The 17,611-nt window shown below is 32.3% G+C and overlaps 1 long non-coding RNA gene across 1 annotated transcript in view; it reads left to right on the top strand.

The window, feature by feature from the left end:
• The window catches only part of LOC143249119 (uncharacterized), a 48,006-nt gene extending 31,769 nt beyond the window's left edge, over positions 1–16,237 (top strand). Inside the window, exon 3 of the long non-coding RNA XR_013027564.1 lies at positions 15,408–16,237. This is a non-coding gene — a long non-coding RNA (uncharacterized LOC143249119). The remainder of the gene's footprint in view (positions 1–15,407) is intronic.
• Positions 16,238–17,611: the final 1,374 nt, after the last annotated feature.

Below are 17,611 nucleotides of genomic sequence, written 5' to 3'. Positions count from 1 at the left end.
GATTTTGGCTTAATTCAAAGTAACAACTTGTTCCACTTCAAATAGGTAGAAACAAGAGAACAGAAATAACTGGTTGTGTATACATATAATAGGAATTGCGAACCCTTGAAAACTGTTACTAAGTTTTGAAGAAAATATAATGGAGTAAGAGGTGTGAAATTACAGAATAAATAAATTACATTTTTGCAATAACAAAATAAAGTATGATTAGAATAAGATATTAATTTAAAAAGGAAAGTGTTTTATTTATTTTAGAGTATTTTAATATACTTAATTTGTACGTGGCACATATATTATATATTTGTATATTTGGAAATTATATGTATTTAATTTAGATTACTTATGTCTGGTTGTAAAACAGGCTTTTAATGTTTTTGTTGTAGATTAGCAATAAAACTATTTCCTAAAGATTGACCTTCGAAGTCACTAAACCGGTTGAAGACATTAATAAAGGAGAGAAAAATAGAATGTACATATTTATATATATACAAGTGAAATAGAAACCCTATCACCCGAGCGCTTTCGAAAGGTGGACTTTTCATCTTCCCATGGAAACTGGGTCACCCGAGCGCTCTCCGTGAAGATGAAAAGTCCACCTTTCGAAAGCGCTTGGGTTACAGGGATTCTATTTAATTTTTATTAAGTCTTCTTGGACCTACGTGTTTTAAGAACATCATATATATATATATATCACAAATACGTTCAGTACTGTTGAAACATAAAGAAGTTCAAATTAACCAGTAGCTTTAATAAAATACTTTCGAGCTATCTAAAAATCTTACTTGGCGAAGAATTTAGAAATAAATTGTAAAAGCAGCGAATTTTAAGAAATTAGCAACATATAATATGCACTCCAACTCGGCTTTAACAGGGCCTTAGTCACACCTGTCACATTTTCAATTTAAAGTGCCAAGTAGCAGGAAAAATGCTTATTTGCGATGATCTCAGCAAGTTTCTCATGAGGGTTACAGCAGTTTACAAACTAAATACTCATGGAAGAATCCTAATTATTATTATTTACAAACCATTCCCAGTTGTTAGGGACTGTAGTTCTGTCTTGACCGATAGTTGAACACAGTGACTCCATGACTTCAGCAAATATTTTAGAAACGTTCGAAACATAGGAAATTAGATTTAGAGAATAACAGCATACGTATCGTATACCTCAATTACGTAGTTAGTTATACGAACGTCTTTTAAATTTCCATCTAATTTTACAAATTAGTTTAAACTTAACATAACAAGCTTTAGATAATGTTTTTCATCTTAGAAATGTTTAAGCCTTTTTCTCAAACATTTCAACTGCTTTAATACGTTTTGAATCACGAATTACGAGACACAGCTGAAAATTGTCAGTTCTATTTTGCTTACATTTCCCACTGTTTTAGAATAATAAGAGATGTTATTTTGTACTTTTTGATGCATTGTGTAAATGTATCACACTAGAAAGTTAAAACATCTGAAATCACTATACAGTTATCGCTTTATTTGAAAACTGTTGAAATCAACTTTGCTTTAGTTTAAGGTTCGCGCCCGCGTCGCGCTAAGCATGCTCGCCCTCCCAGCCGTGGGGACGTATAATGTGACGGTCAATCCCACTATTCGTTGGTAAAAGAGTAGCCCAAGAGTTGGCGGTGGGTGGTGATGACTAGCTGCCTTCCCTCTAGTCTTACACTGCAACATTAGGGACGGCTAGCAGAGATAGCCCTCGAGTAGCTTTGTGCGAAATTCCAAAACAAACAAACAAACAAACTTTAGTTTAAAATAACACATTTGTCTTTCCGTTCTTTGAAATGATTATACGTCACTCCAGCCGCATTTTGATAGCCACCTTTTTGTATTTTGTTAATTAAGCTAATTTTCAACTGATTAAATTTTATTATTGAATTCTCTGGGTTGTTTCACAGAAAAAATCGTATTTTGTATTGCTTATTAGAGAACAAAACCTTTAGTACAAAGGATCCGAAAACAAAAAGTGTCAATTATGAGATCAGATATATGTGAACGTGCTTTTTATTTACTATGAGAAGAACCTATACACTAGATAGATGGTGTGAAGAAAAACTGCCAATATATTTGACATTTTTCACTGTGATGTTGTTCCAGCTTATCTTTCTTTGGATCTTTCTGAAACTATTACAAACTAATAACACGTGTTGATCAAAGTGTAGATTAAACTGGACCTCCCTTGAACTCAGACTTCGAGATTAAACAATTTTCAGAATACCAATTTTATTTACTACAGAATTAATAGTTTTTACGATTTACGAAAATTATGTATTTTATTTCTTCTGATACGATATTTTCATATAATAGTCCCAAAGCACTAGCGTATTAGGACTTCATACAAGAAAGGTGACTAAAAATATGAGTAGTAATAATAATACTGAGTTCATTGTTTCATATAGGTTTTACAAAGCAAATTTCTTAATTCTGGTGATGCAAAGCTTAAAAAGCAGTTCACTAGTTCGTTTTTTTATATCATTATTATTACTTAAATAACTGATGATGTAACATACGGGTGTTTCTTGAATATCCTGTTATTGTATACTGGTATTAAAATGTAAGAGACAAGCTCTGGTGTGCAAGAACAACAACAAACTTATCTAGAACTCCCAACTTGTTTCTAGTCCTCAGCTGTGCTAGCTATAGTAAAACAATAGACGTCTACCGGATTATTACACCAAGTAAACATTTGTTAAACTTAGTTCGATATGTGTCGTTATCTTGATGGCTTGTAAAGCATGAAAAAAAACCCAATTATCTTTGAAAACTAACATTTGTAAACTGAAAAAAGAAAGTATTACCTAGGTTTAAAAATACGTGTAGTTTTTACTTGAAGTTATACTATACTTTAGAAGAGAGCAAAAAGACAAGAGGTCTTGAGGGGACAGTAACTTTCTCTTTTTTGGGGCGGGAAAGCACTAAGCTCTTAACCGTGTGAGATAGTAGTTATATTCATACAATTGCAAAAGTGTCTTTAACTATAAATTAACTGTTTCCTTAATTTGATATACATTTTCTTAAATACACATGCCTAACTATGAGCATGTGTTCTTTCGACGTTTGGTCAGGATGCTTGACATGTAATTTGCTGGTTCGAATTCCTGTCACATCAAACATACTGTTTATTTCAGCCATGGGGGCGTTACAATGTGACAATCATTTCCACTATTCATTGGTAAAAAAATAGCTGAACAGTTCGTGATTTCGTGGTGTCAACTAGTTCTCTTTCTTTTAATCTATCATTGCTAAATTAGGGAGGGCTAGCGGGGTTAGCTTTCGTGTAGTTTGTCGCGAAATTTAAACAAGTTCAAAACAATCAACCTGAAAACTCCTAAACGTCTTCCTGTGGTAGAAACAGGCCGGACAGTCCATTAAAGTCAAAACTCTATCAGGGATATGGGTATTAATTACAGTTTTGTAGGTCGTATAGGAAAATCTGGATAATGAATTTTAGGAAAGACATGCGTATTCAACGTATAAGATTGTAGTGGATGAATTTGTTTCAGGAGTGAATTTTTCGTTTGTCACGCAATAAATGTAGTATCCAACGTATAAACAGTTCATACTCCAAAGAAGTTTGGAACATTTTGTTACGGATAATTTCTGACATGAACATTTGTTTCGGCGTCCAAATTACTGTCACATCATTACGAAAGGTTTCGTTATTAATGTTTTTTTTTTTTTTTCTGAGACTGTTGAAGTTTTTACTAGATTCATCACTATTTAAATCAAGTATCATTTTTATTATTGTCACCAATTAAGTTTATGTTTAAAAACTACCTATCACAAAATTAGTATTCTTAACAAAAACTGTCATGTCACATAAATGATGTAAAAAGACTACATTCGTCACAAGTTGTCCCAGTAACATAGTGGCGTTAATGAAATGTTCAGTAACTAAATGTTCCTAACAAAATCTCCCGATCCCATTCCAAAGTAATACGGAACATAAATCAAATTTTAGAAGAACAGTTTTACAAGTTTCCAGCTTCTCTTGGGACTACTTTATTTACCGTAGATAATACTTGGTTTAATCACAGATGCCACTATTTCCATTGTAACAAGCTTTTGCGAATACCGTAATTTGATTACACAGCTTCTATAGACCTTCTGCATTGTATGAGTGCTGGCTTCCAAAACCACTTTTAGACAAATCAGCGACACAAAAGTCCATTAGAGCTGAATCAGGCGACTGTAGTAATTCCAGTTTTGTTTTTTTTGTAAGAAATTTTTTCTTGAGAAAATTTTTCTTAAAAAAAATGTCGTTGATTTTGAATGTAAGTGGAAGTTTACAAGCTCTATATAACTTTAAATCTATTATCTAGTTAACGGTACAGGGATATAAGCCCAACTTCACTGCATTTCATTTTTTTAGAGGGGGCCAGATGATAAAAAGTAATTACAGATTGGAATATGCTTACATCTGCTTTGCTTTTATAACAGCTGGATTTGAGCGTTAACAAAAATGGGAACAGTTACACTAGCGTTTTTTAAAGTATCTTATTATTTTCATGTTATGTTGCTTGTTGGTTGGGTGTTCAACGGCATACGCATATTCCTCATGCGGTTGTCCAACTTACTACCATCCATTCTGGTCTTTGGAAATAATTTGATTATAAGGAATGACACACGACTAGAATAAAAGAAGTTTTACCTCTTTTCAGTTACAAAAGAATAAAATTAATAAACATTTTAACAGTTGAAGGTTATAAGCAAAAACTAATATAACTCTAGTATTAGTAAATATTTGTTTCAAGTTTACAATTTAAGGAAGTATTTTCATCAGATATATTTTGAGTAAAGCCACACTGGGCCATATGTTGTGTCCACAACGAAAATAACAATTTTGATTTCAGTCGTAAAGTCCGTAAACTTACCGTTGTTTCATTGAGGGACATTTTGGTTCAACATCTGAAGCAAGTAAGACAATTCATCTGTCCTCAGTTTTAGAAACTGGGCTAATAAGTACTATAACTTTTTAAAGGGATATTTTAACAAGTTGAACCTTGAGAGTAGTATATAAAATAGCTTACTCTTTTGTTTAGTTATGACACATAGCGGTAATACTAATATTTCTAATTCATAGAAATTATTGAGTGTGTTGATATTAAAAATGAATTTGGTATTGAAATATGGCGTGTAACATTAAACAATAAGGCTATACAAGAATGTTTATTTACTTTAGAAGTATCCTTTCTTTTTATCTACACTTAAATCTTGAAATTATTATTAACAGGTATATATATTATTTTAGCAGATGATAAGATTGTGTTTTGTCTATTTAGTAGAAGGTAAACGAAATATTTTAAATAAATATGTGTTCCTACACAGCAATAAGCGCTTTACAGAAACTTTGTCTGGTTTTCCTTATTGTGTTATAAATATAATATGGCAACATTTGACCGCGTGTGGGCGTGTGTGTGTTTCTTATAGGAAAGCCACACCAGGTTATCTGCTGAGCCCACCGAGGGGAATCGAACCTCTGATTTTAGCGTTGTAAATCCGTAGACATACCGTTGTACTAGCGGGGGGTGCTATGTTTGAGAGTATATTCATCTAGATATAACTAGAAGAGTATTTTAACAATATCATACAACATTTTAATATAACATCAAAATGTATTTGGTAGTCCAAAAAATACGTTTACATTTATTTGTTTTAATTTTTTTATTTTAAATCAAATTTCTTGTGAGCATTTCATGAAAAATGAACATTGAAAACTGTTCGATAATTTCAGTGCAGTTACTAGTGAATTTATTAATATTTTTCTTGTAAATATTTCGTTTATTTTTTACGGATATTTGCGTAAAACTCTATAAGGAGTATTTGTGTTAGCTATTTCGAATATCGAACTTGCAGATTAAAGGGAAAGTAGTCAGTTAACAGCAACCACCGCCAGCTGTTAGGCTACTTTTGTGGTGAACGATTACGCGGTAAAGGCCCACTAAAAAATACGGGTGACGAATGGTTTAGTTGTTTCTGCTATTGTAGAGTTTTTCTATGACGTTCGGTGAGACATTAAATATTCTACTAAATTTAAAAAAATTCGAACGTAATATATCGTTGAACTCTGAGTAGGTAATAGTTTATCATTGAAAGGTATGCAAATATTTCTTGTAGCTGTTTTACACTGTGTTTCGTTTTTTGCCCTCGTCATTACAAAAACATGCATAGATTTTAATCTTGTGAATAGCAAAGGGTCAATACCTAAGGAGGAATATTTGTGTGCTAGAGATGATTCGTACTTCTTTCTTGCGCGTAGTTTTCACTTAGGAATTGTGAATTGGCAGCTATTGCTTCTGCTATTGTAGAGTTTTTCCAATGACATTCGTTAAGGCATTAAATATTCCACTGAATTAGGAATATATAAGACGTTAGCGTGAGCCTAATTATACGTGAAAACATGAAACAACAGTTGGCAACTGAATGTAGGTATCAGTTCCATCTGGCGAGCTGTTGTTGACATTTACAATATCGGAAACAATAGTCGGTTGTCAACAGGTGGTCGTGGAGTCCTGGTGAGCAGGTTCGATTTTACTATCATAGGAAACGCCTTTCATAGATTATCTTTATTTTTTGACTCAGCTTGATCTTTCCATGAATATCCATTACGTGCGATTTATTTCAATTTTTATTACTCTAGTCAGTCGTAAATAATATCCGGTTATTAATTTCATTCTTTCGAGAAGCTTCTTCTTAAATACGCTTCAAGTTAGATATCACATACTTTTTCATCTGTACTTTTTATCAGGTCTTCACACATACGAATATAATCAATAATAATTATACGAGACAGAAATAAGTTATTGTTATAAGAAACTGACAGTATTTAAGAACTCCATCAACTAAGATAAACCCTGTAGTCACCTACAGGTTAAAAACAAAATGTTTTAGACTTATATATCTTTTTTCTACTAGTCTAGTGAATACGTACCATTGTCAGCAAATTTAACAGAAAGTTAAATGTATATAACTGGGTGAACTATAATGCACATTATATAATCAATAATAATTATGTGAGACAAAATTAATTATTATTATAAGGAATATCAGCCATTAAGAGCTCCATCAACTAAGCTAAAGCCTGTAGCCACGCGCAGATTAAATGTGATTTAGACTTACTTATCCATTTTTCTATTAGTCTAGTAAAGACCTTTCACTACTAATAAATTCAACAGAAAGTTAAATATATATATTTGGGTGGCCTGCTGAGATAGACTGCTGATGCATGTTAAGTATCATTTTTAATTCGTCTATACTCTACACTTTGGCATGGTGTGGAAAGTGTTCGATTACTTAAAATATATTAAATATGAGTCAGTTATACTTCCAGTTCTGATAAATCAAGCACGAGTGGTGCAAGTTAATCATGATTATTACGATGACATTAATTACACGTACGTATGAAACACCACCATTCCTATTATAATCTAATATGATTTATTGGGTTATAACTTCTCTACCAGTTTTAACTATTAAAATGAAAATGAAAAACGCCAGGTACAGTATTTTTTTCTGTTCCATAAATATAGAAACGCATAACTAAAATTCGCTACTTACTAAATGATATTGATCGAATTAGCTCCATTGTACGTATCAAGAAAAATACAAAAACCAACGAAATATTTCAAATGTAAGTGTGCGTATATTAGTAGTGGGTTTAAATATTCCTGATATGGACAAAAGTTTAACAAGTCCTCTCTGTAAATGTTTTTTTTCTACTTCTGTACTTTGTTTATCACAGTGCACTCAAATTACATGTGCTTAAAACTGATGATAAACAAAACCAAAACTGAATTACCATTTTAAGTTCGATTAACAATTCTCAAAAGTTCGTAAAAGTGGCTTTTTTGTTTCACTGACTGTTTACATTAACTGAATCAGCAAAACAAAATATTTTCTCTCAAAGCCATCTGATTATCTTTTGTAAAAACCGAACGGACTGCACCATAAAGGGTAAGGATTAAGATTGTAAAACAGATTCTCAAGACGGCTGGTGTGGGTAGGTATTAACACCTTTACTAATAAAGCAAAGAACAACGTTTCGAACTTCTTAGGTCATCTTCAGGTTAAAAAAGAACCTGTTAACCTGTTTAGAACCTCATTAACTTGAGGATGATCTAAGAACTTTGAAAGAGAAAAGTGTTAATACCCATACCAGCCGTCTTCAGAAACTGTTTTACTTCAAGTAGGTTTCTCGTCATCACAGAAATCAGATTCTATATAAAGAATACCTGATTGCTCAGATACGATTGTGTACGTTGACATTCAATCAACTTGAAGTAAGTGGTGGATAATATCACGATGTTTTAAAAGGGTCATTATCTTACAGTACTGTTATGCCAATAAGAAGACGCCATCTTGTGTTGGGATCAATCAACTGAATTCTTCATTGTTGAGTTGCTATATATATCAGAGTGAACAGGTCGAAACTACTTAGATGAATATCATACTACTTATGTTAATCAAATGGTAGCATGACGAATATTGATGAAACTTATACTGTATGATAACCATCGACAAATGTATGTTGTATGAAGACTATAGAAGAAACTGATATTTTCAAAACATTTTGAGAAATGTTAAAGGCCATGCAAAGAATTATGATAAGGTTGTTTCATACTTATCAGTTTCGATATACGCTAACCTTTTAACTACAAAAGTATATTGACACATAATCATTTGTTTCTTCTAGTTTCTAAACTCTTTTTAAACTTTCATATTATGACATTAGAGCAGTAATTGAAACAGTTTATTACGTTTTCCTGTTTCGTTCTGTAATTATTGTGAAGAAATAAAACGTTTCTCAAACATCTTGGATTCCTGAGACACATAAAAGGTGAATCTTCACATTTTACCACATTTCTAATATTTTCATATCTTAATTCATAGGAAGGAATGTTTGAAGTGTGTATGGTGTATACATGTGTGAGTCTATATCCTTGTTAGCAAGATAATATGGTTTCACAATGTCTGTTACCTCTCAATTTACATCTAAATATATAGTATGATTAGAATCTCTTAATATAGTTCTTTGAACATGAAGGACATTAAATTATTTGTTTTATCCCGTTGTATTGTAGGAAATATGTCATACACTGCACAAAGGATTCTGACAGGTTGTCTTTTCAATTGTTTTTTTTATATTACAACATCCGTCTTGTTCTTGTGAGGTTTTTAGGTTGCCTGTTTTATTGTGTCTCATTGCAGTATACATTTTCGTTCTTATCGTATTTCTATTTTATAGACTTTTCTATGGTCTTAAGTTACTTGCTTCGTCTCTTCTGTCTCACTATCACCTTTTCTTTCTACCAGGTGTTGGGCCTCAGGTATTACTTTTATTTCCTTTATGACAAATTCTTTACACGTCTAGGCCAATAGATTAACTGTTGGTTAAATGTCCGTTTTGCTATCCTTAACTACGTATATAAAACGACTGCTCTTTTTTTATCAGTTGTAACACATTAGGTTGTCTGTTTCACTTCCTTTACTTTTATTGCCTGTACAACATTTTGGTTTGTCTATTTCCTTCTGTCCTGTCGTGGAATATCTTTCCTATCATTACGATCAAATACGACATTAAATTGTTGGAAGCTATCTGATTGAAATTGTTTTATCAAAAGAATATTGCTTGTTCCCCACGAGCTTTAAGCTGTTTTATACTGTTCCTTTTTTTTTTTCAAAATGTATATGGTGACTGTTTGTTCTTTACCATGTGTGTGAAGTCATACAAGTGAAAATATAAACCGACTTTTACATAAATTTATCAATTTAATTATCAAAAGTAAAGCTTGACTCAAGTTAGTAGGAATATTAATTGTGAACAGGAAGACTTATTTCTTGAGTGTTAAAATGGAATGTAAAGACAGATTTTATTTTTCAACAAGTGTACAAGCTTTTTTTAAAATATTTTTTATTATTCAGCATGCCTGAAACGTAATACCTTTTGCGAATTTAAAATAATACTTTTTATAAGTTTTTACAATATGGAAAATCCTACTTCCAAGAATGAGGCCAAGAACAAAAAATATTTTCTCACATTTTGCGTTTTTATCAGTAGAAAACAAATAAGCTTTGTTATTAAAGAGCTCATGTTAAAAATGTAAAAAGGATAATTGACACATGAGCAGATAATCCAACATTACTTAATCATGTCGTTTTTTTTCTTTAAGATATACACATCAGTGATCAAACCGATAACAAAGATAACTTCTATTGTTAGATTTTTAATTTTTAGATTTTTCTTTGTTATAAGAAAACACACATACACACACTATAGAACAGTAAAAACTTCATCAATATGATGGCAAAAGAAAAATTTTAAAAATCCTATTACATTTCACAAGTTGGTTTTACCATTTGATGATATAGAAACGAAGGTATTATTATAGAAGAATCATCCAAGAATAATTGCTTTCATTGGACGAAATTATTTCAAGTGTAGGCTTCAAGATAAAAAAATTGTAGAACATAAAAGCTTCTAAAAGTGGAGACGGGTTTAAAAAAAATTAAAGGGTAAAAAGCCTGTTTGTAAATAACACATGTTTTCACTTGTAAATTAAATGGTCATCAGGTATTTATCAAAACCACAATTTCAAATGGGATTCTTTAATGTAAAAACTGCAATAGCGGGCAATAAACAATTTGGAAATATTTTAGTAGTTTTCTGCAACAATTTTCTTTTGAATTTTCGCGTAAAACTACACGAGGGCTATCTGCGCTAGCCGTCCCTAATTTAGCAGTGTAAGACTAGAGGGAAGGCAACTAGTCATCACCACCCACTGCCAACTCTTGAGCTACTCTTTTACCAACGAATAGTGGGAATGACCGTCACATTATAACGCCTCCACGGCTGAAAGGGCAAGCATGTTTGGTGCGGCCGGGATTCGAATCCTCGACCCTCGGATTACGAGTCGAAAGCCTTAACATATTTGACCATGCCGGGCCTTTTGCAACAAAATAAATCACACTTTATTTGAAAATCGTAAATCACAAAATTCAGAAATTACTTCCGAAAAATAAATGTAAATATTGTTACATTTTGTAATTTACGATGCTCTACAAATGGCCAATAGAAATTTAGTTCTCATCAACTAAAACAAAAGTTAGACAACTCTCAGTATTGACATTCGCAACCTGAGAGTCGCGAATTCGAATCCCCATCGTCGAACATGCTCGCCTTTTGAGCCGTGGAAGGGTGGTGTTATAATGTGACGGTCAATTCCTCTATTTATTGGTAAAACAGTAACCAAAGGTTGGCGGTGAATGGTGTTAACTAGTTGCCTTTCCTCTAATTTACCTCTGCTATGTTAGGGACGGCCTAGCACAGATAACTGCCGTGTAACCATTCGCACAATTCATAACTACAAACATTGTTATCATACCTGATAACAAGAAAATATAAATGTACTAAAGCTTTTCATTTTGTTTCTAAAATCGTTCTTGAAAGTGGTATAAATGACTACAAAAATTATTCATTGCTTTACTATATACGCAGTGGAGAATCACATAATACTTCAAAAAGTAGAAAGATAAACAAACAGCTAAGTAGATAGACAAATAGATGACAACCAAGTGAAATATTTAGTTAAAACTTAATATGATAGCGATTTTGCATATTTTGCACTTAAATATATTACAGATATAAAATGTGTTAATTAAAATTTTATATCTGTGTAATGAACAGGTGTTACTGCATTTACGATTTTTAAACCAAAGTAACCTAACATTTGAAGTTATATGGATATTAAGAGTGTTCTCAACACAATTGTGTTGTTATAGTTTCACGTCGTTTGGTAATTTGTACTTTTAATAATGACTTTCGAGGTTACTAAACAATTGCAATAAACAATTCAAACACAATCACTATCTTCATATGCAGTGCTTTACTAAATTCCAGCCAATTACAGAAAAAAAATGTTTTTTTTAGGTTGCGAAGACGATTGGCTGATTATGTAATATTTATAAGAATACTCACCTATTAAAAGATAATTATAGTAAGCGACGCAAACAATGGCATTTATCTCATCATCCATGATGTATATCAACTATTCTACCAAAGAAGCAGACTTTAAATTTTTAGAATAATTTCTGTCTTTTGCATAACGTATTAATTAATAAGATGCAAGATGATGACCACACTCACGTGACACAAATCAGTGTCAAAATGTTCTTCTGTATGGATGAGTTAGGTGAGGTTAGGTAGTCGAATAATTTATGATTTAGTGTTCTTCTGTACGGATATGTTAGGTTAGACAGTCGAATGATCTATGTGTTAGTGTTCTTCTGAATGGCAAGACAGTCAAATGATCTATGTGTTAGTGTTCTTCTGAATGGCAAGACAGTCGAATGATCTATGTGTTAGTGTTCTTCTGAATGGCAAGACAGTCAAATGATCTATGTGTTAGTGTTCTTCTGAATGGCCAGACAATCAAATGATCTATGTGTTAGTGTTCTTAATGGCTAGACAGTCAAATGATCTATGTGTTAGTGTTCTTCTGAATGGCCAGACAGTCAAATGATCTATGTGTTAGTGTTCTTCTGAATGGCTAGACAGTCAAATGATCTGTGTGTTAGTGTTGCTTCGTGTTTATCTGTTACTCTCCTCATTTTCTCATTTTTATTTTCAGGCCATCAAGATCCACTAGTTTCTTGGTCTCTTTTTTTATACTCTAGAGTTAGTAGTTTTAAAATACTTTTATATAACCAGCCTATTATGTTCTGGTCTCAGCATTTTAAAAGAATTAGTTACAAACAAATATTCTATGAGGTTTTACATACTTTACTATTTTTAGGGAGACAATCTTTCTTCATGATCTATAGAAATATAAAATATGTTAGTGAACGGAGCGAGGAGGGATGTACGACATAATTATTATTACGTCTGCTTTTTTATAAGAATATGTTTCCTGTTAGATGTCTGGAATTTCATAGACAAGATGATGTACATGATCACAACGTTGTTATTACTGCTTGATAATTACTGTCTGATAATTAGAATAAATACACAGTTTCCGGTTGAGAAAACAATAAATTGTGGAAAAAAATACACTTTAGTGAAAAAAGTTACTTTTGTGCAGACAAGCGTCAACCGAACTTGTAAATAAGAGAGTCACTAATTCTTTGTTTTATTTCATAATTGGTTTAAATAAATTACTGTAATTATTTGAGAAGGTCTTGTAGGATGAAAGCTTTCTACCATTGTCTCAGATAACTTGTTTTTCACTTGTCGTTCATTCTAGAAATTCTGTACTTTAAGGCATGATAAACAACGTTCGCGCATGAAATGTTTTTTTAAATTTAGTTAGTTAAGCCTATAAAAACATTTTATTACATTAAATACATAACAATGCATAAAGAAAATATATTTGTTTTTACTCAAGTATGTTCAATAAAAGTATAATTATCTTGAAACCAATTTTTTTCATCTTTTCAACGATATTCACATTTCAATATAAAGTGTTGTTTTTTTTTAAATTTCGCGCAAAGCTACTCGAGGGCTATCTGCGCTAGCCGTTCCTAATTTAGCAGCATAAGACAAGATGGAAGGTAGCTAATCATCACCACCCACTGCCAACTCTTGGGCTACTCTTTTACCAACGAATGGTGGGATTGACTGTCACATTATAACGCCTCCACGGCTGGGAGAGTGAGCATGTTTGGCGCGACGGGGATGCAAACAGTTAAATGATCACGAGTCGCACACCTTAACACGCTTGGCCATGCCGGGCCCAACATAAAGTGATGAGAGAGGCTTGTATTTTTGATCAAACATGTTATACCATACCTTCTAAATCTGATTATCATAGGTATAGACATTAAGTATTCAGAAAGAGTGAAAGCCTAGATTGCTAGCATGAGCGTTCCTCCAAAATATTCAAATAATATATATTGAATAAAATATCGTCAGTACTCTTCAAAGAATTGTAGAAAATTGTTTTATTGTCGTCGGGTTTTAAGCGTAAAGCTACGCAATATGGGCTGTCTGTGCTTTGTCCACCGCGAATAATCGAATGCCCGATTTGTAGTAAATACATAAAAATATCTTAAAATGATACTTATACTATAGTATAATTACATGTGTTAATCATGTGGGCAAGTCGATTTTATTGTAACATGTTTACTTGCATATAAGAATAGTGCATTTACTATATTGTGTTATTCTACATATAACTGCTGTGCAGTGGTAAACAATCATTTACTATAGCATGACTATGACGCGCTGGTAAAAAAAACAACAACTAGTTAATATAGCGTAATGACCTATATATAACTATGGTGTGATGGTAACAACCAGTTACTGTAGGTATTCAGCTATATATAACTAGTTAATATAGCGTAATAACCTATATATAACTATGGTGTGATGGTAACAACCAGTTACTGTAGGTATTCAGCTATATATAACTAGTTATTATAGCGTAATAATTTACATATAACTATGGCACAGTAGAAGACAACCAGTAACTACAACGTGTTCTCCTATATATATATATATAAATAGATAGCGATAAACAAGCAGGTATTACAGTATTTCACCTATAAACAACCAATGACTACAGCATGTTATCCTTCAAATAACTACGGCTGAAGTGGTAAACAACCAGCGACTATAACATGTTAACTTATATATATATACAGTGAAGGGGTAAGGAACCATCTTGTTATTATAACGCTTTCACTTATATATTACTATGATATAGTGATAAATAACCAACTACTGTCGCGTATTCAGTTATTTATTTGTATTGTGCAGTGGTATGCAACCAGTCTGTTATGTGTTCACCTGTATGTAACTACCGAGTAGTAATAAACAACCAGTTACTTAATAACGTTTTCACCTAAGTCTAACTAAAGCATTCTAGTAAACAACTAATTACTATAGCGTGTTTACCTATATATCACCGTGTTTGAAATGGTAAACAACCATTTACCGCAGGTGATCACACACATATATGTATATTTACAATGCAGTCATTTCCTGCTGTGGTATACAGCCATTACTTTAGGTATTCACCTATATGTACACATAAGGTACGGTTGTAAGCAACAAGTTAGTAGAACGTGTTCACCTATACATAACTATGATTGAAATGGTAAACAACTAGCTTTAATCACAGAAAACCGAGTATTGTTATTGCAACTGTCTCATGCCTGTCATTGAATAATGAAGATACAAGGAGAAGCAAACGAGACAATCTTAGTGTAACATACCTGTCGATGTTAAATTATATCACACGAGCTAATTTACATTATGGCCAAACGTCATTATATATATATATATATGGCAGAACCAGAGGGACAGTTTCACTGAAACATTTATATGTATGTAAAAACGTGACATACAGACAGAGAAACAGAATTATATCAATTGATGCGTACTGTTTTATAACACATTTCAGATGGTTGACCATCCATGAGGAAACCTGTATGTGATAGAAACTTCTCAGCACCCGTTTCCGGCTCGTTATTCCACAGTTTTCAGAGGATCTTCTACTGATACATATATGGAAGCAGAGTTGAGTAAGAAATAGCAGTTGATGGCTATACTACAATAACGTGTTTAGTGACGTGGAATGAACTGTGGCTTTCTAATTATGGACTGGATGATTCCATGGGGCTGTGTATTTATTTGTATCTTATATTTACATAATCTTATTGACTCTTATTGTCGCAGATTATTTAAAGAGGAAGTGGCTGGGTTAGGCTTATAAGGAAAGGAGGTTTATCTCCCTGTCACTTTTCCTGGTGCAAATTGATAAAGTTAAATGTTTGCATTTCTAATTGTGATCTGAATTTTAATTATATTCTAACTATATTTATTTGTGTTTGTTCCTTTACAAGAATGTTTCATTTCATATTGTTTTATTTTCAAATTACCAACTTGGGGACAACATATTTAATAATTTTATATTTTGACTGTTACAATACTCAGTGCAGAGAACTGACCAAAATGGTGTAATTGTTCATGTTCTACGTAAAATACACAAAAATCCAGTAATAATTAGTGGGATTAATTATAATAGTAAAGGTATTCTTTTATATTTTTAAATGATTCATATGTAATTATGGATTTTGTAATAAGTAATTTTATGCATTGATAGTTAAAAAAAAGTGTTTAATATATTGGTATATTAGGGTTAATATAGAAATATCTGTTTTATGGTTATCTCAGAGTAATAACAATAAAATACGTATAAATTATATATATATATTCATCCAAACATCAAAAGTGTCTTTAAGCTGGTTTGTTTTGAATTTCGCGCAAAGCTACACGAGGGCTATCTGCTCTAGCCGTACCTAATTTTGCAGTTTACGGGCAACTACTCATCACCACCCACCGTAAACTCTTGGGTTACTCTTTTATCAACGAATAGTGAGATTGACCATCACATTATAACACCACCACGGCTAAAAGGACGAGAATGTTTGGTGTGACGGGGATTCGAACACAGGACCCTCGGATTACGAGTCGAGTGCCTTAACCACCTGGCCATACTGGGCTTCAGGTGACTGAATGAGAGTTGTGTTTGGTGAGTCCTTACAAACCTTCCATTATTAGATCACCTACTGAGAACAAAAAAAAACAAATCATGTAAAAAATAAATATTGGTTTCAATTACTTTGAATATAAGAAGCATTTGTGTTTAAAATATTGTTGTAATTTAATAAAGAAACGTTTGTGTCATTTGCAACTCATGTGGCGAAAAAGTATAGTTTATTGGAGGTAATTTCATTATATTTTAAAGGAGAACTGTACTTACAAAGTAAATCAGATATTTAAGTGTTAATATCGAATTCTGATGATAATATAGAGAATCTCCATCGAATCTTAAAACGTAGGATATTAGAATTAATTCTAGTGCTTAACTCTGAAGTTAGCCAATTTATTGTGTTTATGAAACACATGGCTAACTCTCCTGCAACACAAAAATAGGGATAGTTTATATAATATAATGTTCAGTAAAACGTACTTATTAAGAAACGATGCGTCCATGTATGGGCAGAAGAAGAGACTTATAGCTAAGGATGCATCTGTGTAAAGATATTCAACAGTATAGGTTAAAGGTTAATGGGTTACACATGAAAATAATATATGTAGTTTATAAAGTCAAATTAAATATATGAGCCTTATGTATGTTCATTGTTATGAACAATTCATTTATGCAATGGTTGTTTGACATCACAGTTCTCTTAGAACATGATTTTGAAAACTAATAGCTGAGCTTAAAATCTTCCAAAAAACGGGGTTGATAGTTTTTATTTTTTATAAATTATAAATATTAGATAAACAAAATGCTAATAGTATCTTCTAATCTACTGGTGGTAGCAATTTGGATGCAAAATTGACATCTCTACCTGTAGTAATGATGATATCAGCTAAAAAGATATAAACCAGGTAACAGCATATAAATAATGTTGACATAGAATGATAAGATTACGTGCAAAGAAAGAAGTAACTATATCCTTAAAACTGGGCCGACATGGCCATGTGGTTAAAGCACTTTTATCTGTAAGAGGGTCGCGGGTTCGAATCTCCGTCGCACCAAACATGCTCGCCCTTTCAACCGTGGGGTCGTTTTAAAGTGACGGTCAGTCTCACTCA

The sequence above is a fragment of the Tachypleus tridentatus genome, chromosome 1, assembly GCF_004210375.1.
Source record: "Tachypleus tridentatus isolate NWPU-2018 chromosome 1, ASM421037v1, whole genome shotgun sequence".
Taxonomy (NCBI): Eukaryota; Metazoa; Arthropoda; class Merostomata; order Xiphosura; family Limulidae; genus Tachypleus; species Tachypleus tridentatus.
Note: the sequence above shows the minus strand (reverse complement) of the source record. Positions and strands in the feature narration are given on the sequence as shown.